Here is a 5,279-nt window from a genome sequence, read left to right on the forward strand (position 1 = left end):
GACTATGAGCATCGAGACAGTTCCTCACTCTCCCTATAATCCAGATCTTCCTCCCTGTAACTTTTGATTATTCCCTAAGCTCCAAAATAACCTTAGAGGCTGTCGTTATGAGACAATTGAGGAGATTAAAGAGAGTGTATCTGCAGTCATTGACACTTTCATACAAGAGAACTTTCGTAGGGCATTATGTAAGTTGTTTGAACGATATAAAAAGTGCCTTGCAGCCGGAGGGTATAACTTCGAAGGAGACTAGAAAATATGTTTGTCCGCAAAAAAAAAAAAAATACCAATATGAAAAAAGTTTGGGAATATATTGAAAGAATCTCGTAATTAAACATTCCCTGAATCTCGATTTCTTCTTTGGACTTACTAGCTTAAGGCTTAGACATTTTCTAGAATCAAAAGTCATATAATGTATTTCAATCACTATATTGGTAAAGATTATAGACATAATGTTTAGTAGTATAATATCTTCATTCTAATTTTCATGTGCGGGGAATTAATTTTACCCTCCTGGATTGGCTATTATAACTGTAGATAAAAATGATCACCACGCGAGACATTCAAAGGCCTTAGAACCGTTTCGCATGTACGGCTGAAAATGATGTGTACGTGTTAGTGTTACAATCACGTGATATGTTTCTTTCTCTATTTTTAAACCAAAGAAATACAGTATTTCAGACAACGGCGCAATTGTCCGTTCATTAAAACGAACTGTATCCCACCTCCACAATAGCGGTTTGAATTATCCATATCATTTATATTACCGTAAGCGGCCGAGTTACCTTGAACTATTTCCAGTCGAATTGAGTGAATCCAATAATTGCTATTTTCTCACCGTAAATATTTTGCGATAAATGGCGGCGATAATAGACAGATTTGTTCTGGCAAAAAAAAAAAAAAGACAGTTTTGTATCGTCATGTATCTTGACGGAGACACATCGATATTTGAACAGAATGAACGTATGCTAGACTTTGTTTGAAGCGTCTTCACATTTCTGTGAAAATCTTTATCTATTAGTAGAGTCTGCCACGTTTTTATTACGTTTGTAGTCTACCACGCTTAAGTTTGAAATATCATTTCTGGTCTGTCACGTTTAAGTCGGAAAGAATAGCTTTGGACTGCCATGCTAAATTTTGAAGTAGCACTTTTGCTTGTCAGGTTTAAGTTTAAAATGTCATCTTTAGTCAGTTACACTGAAGTTGTAGTAGAAGTTTAAGTCTGTTAAATTTTAATTCGAAAATTCATTTGGCAAGAAAGTTCTGGCGGTTTTTAAATTTTGAATTCAGGTGAACATATCTTAACTCAACCCAAAATTTATTGATCGAAATAAGCACCATCAGAATCAACACACTTTTGTTAATACAAAATAAGTGTATTTATGTTAGTAACGTAAAAATCTTGCGTTCTTGTGGCGATTAAGTCGCTGATAGGGTTTTTTGATACCGTTTAGGCTTTTGAAGCACTTCTCACGCAGAAAGTTGTCGAGATGCTTAAAAAGTGATAGTCGGTAGGTAAGAAGGTCCGGAAAGTATGGCAGATGAGGCAGAGTTTCGTAACGCAAATCGTTCAACTTTTGCAGGATCGGCTTACCAACGTGCAGTCGGGTATTGTCGTAGTTGAAAGAATTGGACCTTTTCTGTTGACTAATGCTGGGTGTTGTTGTCAAAGTTTCTGATATATTTCATCCATTTGTTGACAGTACTTCTCCGCTGTAATGCATTCGGTTGCATTCAAAGTCTGTAATGAATTAGACCCGTTGCAGACCACCAATCAGTCAGCGTGACCTTCTTTTTAGTGCAACTCTGTCTTCGGAAAGTGTCGTGGAGCTTTGTCGGCATCTAGCCATTGAACTGAGTGTCGCCGGTTGTCGCAAAGAGCTCACCTTTCATCGCAAGTCACAACTCAGTCTGTTGGTGGATTGGCTTCGACTAACGCTCTTAATTGATCATTGTCAACATCTGATAGTCGATCACTACGTTCATCATCTTCAAGACTCTCGTCGCTGCCATCCATCTTATATTCAACGTTCTGAAAAGAAAACATAATTGGTTTTAAACGATTGTAATTTAAACGATTACATAGAACGAAAAACGCTTTTAAAAATGACATATTAAATGAAGTTATCATAACGAAACCTTATTTGAATATATATCATTTACAATCAAAATTTAAAATTATAAAACTGAGAGAGGAGCTTAGTAGGCAACTATTTTTAAACAAATTTATATACACATACATAAATATATATATAAAGAGGTTAGTGTTTACTATAACCGTTTTACTCAAATATTATGCAAGTATGACTCATGTAGACTATCTGCATGAATATAATTACACGTAATAGTTAACTAAAGATGATCGTCCCATAAGAAAACCGAAAAAACTACTAGGGAATTAATTAAAATGAATTTTTAAATGAATATGCGAATTGGCTAGAGCTTTTGCAGATATATGCAATTCCACGAGCCATATATATCAAAGTTGTATTTTCTTTTGAAATATATAGAACAAAGGCTTTTTAATATGAATATCAATACCCCAAAAACAAATTTATAGGAGTATACACACACACACACACACACACACACATATATATATATATATATATATATATATATATATATATATATATATATATATATATATATCATTATTATCAATACAGACAGAGTGACTTTCGAGCCAAGAGCACATACATTTAAGTACTTGCTCTGATATTATCCTCGGACTATGCATGAGAATTCCTTCGAGACTGAGACAATTTTCCTTCAGGACCGTGACTATTTTTATTCTCATTTAATTACTTATATTGATTTTATTATTATTGGCTCACATGGAGCTTTTACAGTAGTCAACAAACGATCTGATTGGATACCTCTGGTGCTCTCTGGAAGCTGAGTTACAAGTCTCATCAGACGTCCAACTCTCTCCTTCTCCTTCGATAGCATTTGCAAATAAATTTGCATCATCGCAACAGCCTCTCACTAGCAGTGGCCATTGGTTTATACTAGAATTTGAGTGGCACTAAGCCTCCCCAAGATTTTGTTGGTTTTCTCCGTGTCTCTCGCTGCCATAATTATCCTTTCAGTGCTTTGCATTATGTATTTTTCTAGTTCTTTTTCTTTGTGTCCTTCACACAGTCTTCTATAAAGATTAGTCCTCTCCCGCCGTCTTTTCTTTTCACGTAGAGTCTGTCAATATCGTCCTTTCGGTGTAGTGCATTATGCATGGTCATGAGTTTCCTGGTTTTCTGGTCGAACTGTCTCAGTTCTTCTTTTGTCCATCCTATAAACGGTCCAGAGTATCTTACTAGTGACACTGCCCATGTATTCATACCTTTTATTAGATTTCTACTATATAATTTATTATTATTATTATTATTATTTTTATTATTATTATTATTATTTTTATTATTTATTTATTTATTTATTTATTAACTTATTTATTTTTTTCGTCCCTATCCTGCGTGCCATCTCTATAGAGGAGAGGACGGAATTTACTCCCCATTAAACAGCCGATATTGTCTCTAACTCTGCCCTCTTTGGGAGTTTCATTATTATTCTTATTATTATTTAAAACTATCACCTTTGTTATTAATACTTCACTGTACTATCATTATTCATAACTATTAATTATATTATTGTTACTGTTTAACAATTTCATTTCAATTCCAATATACATATTGAAATCAATTGCGTCTCATTTTTGCCGTTTCAGTTAAACGCTAGTACGTTGCAACATTTAAAAAAAATTTTAAATAAAAAAATAAATAAAAAATACAATCTTCCACAAACGGCTAAAATAATCCACGTGAACTTTTTCGAACATGATTGCAAGGAATGAACTCTGTCCACATTACAATTTTCCAGGTTTTTCAACGGCTTTCTTTTTTCTTTGTCATTTCGATACATTTCTGTGACCAATAGTAAATACAAATAGTAACATCGTTTTCATGCTTCAAAAAAACCCCATAACCTTTAAATCACTATATATATATATATATATATATATATATATATATATATATATATATATATATATATATATAATAATAGAAAATAAACAAATAAATAAATTAAAAAAACATGAATATACATAAACGATCACACATATATGTATGAATATATATGTATATATATGTGCATATATGTATGTACACACATATATATATATATATTTATATATAAACTAACAATAAAAAACAAACACTAACCTAGTTTTAAAACAGATCCTTTGTCCGATAAAATGCATACCCATTGGCTGATAGGAAGGGGCGCGGTGGATACAAGAAAGCTGATTGGCCAACTACATCCTCAATAGAAAAGGACCATATAAAAACGATAAACAACCACAGAATTCGCGCATAAGCCTGAGGAATCCTAGAGTGGATGAAACGCCGAATATTCAGTGTAGCTTAATCGCCATATATATTTTATAAATTACTATGTATGTATATATATATATATATATATATATATATACATGCACAATTAATTTCGTACTCATATGATTTAAAAATGTCTCCAATTGGCATACAACATATGATAATTATTAGTTTAAAATGAAATAAAGTTTTATATACAATTCATTGTAATCTGTAACCAAAAAGTAATTTTATACAATTTAAATTGATGCGTTAATAATAATGTGATAGGATAGTTTTTCTCCGGAAAACAAGATGACCGCTTATAGAATACAGTTCGACGTGATTGTATGTTTTCAATTCTTTATAAATTTTCCATATTACAATGTTATGCATTTTTCTATCTAATAACTTTTCCTTCTTTTCTGACGCATCAACTAAAAGAAAATATCCAATGTTGCCATGCAAATATTGATTATTCTCAGTAAACGAAATATGTCTATAACATGTACCGATTTTTTTTTTACTTTGGAAAAAACTTATCGTTAAGATCGATAAAAGATTGGTCTTTGAAATATAAAAAAATTCTTGTTATCTCCTCATCTTGAGTTAAGCATATTGAGAAGTGATACACGAATTACCATTGGCGTATAAAGCGATGCTGTTTGTGTAAACAAATCGAGCTTAGGTATTTCGGACGATGTAAAAAAAACATCGTTAAAACTCACGAATCGATCAGCGGCCGCCGATAGCGTAGTGGTTAGGAGCATTGACTGTCGTACAGGCGGTCTGGTTTCAATCCTGGCTTGAAGTAGTTGCCTGTCTAGTCGCACTGTTGAACTGTGAAACAGTACTGTATGTGGATGACTATATATATATATGAACAACAATTATATATCATTGAGCCGTAAT

Source organism: Euprymna scolopes, chromosome 33 (genome assembly GCF_053919585.1).
Source record: "Euprymna scolopes isolate OS-2025 chromosome 33, ASM5391958v1, whole genome shotgun sequence".
Classification (NCBI taxonomy): domain Eukaryota; kingdom Metazoa; phylum Mollusca; class Cephalopoda; order Sepiida; family Sepiolidae; genus Euprymna; species Euprymna scolopes.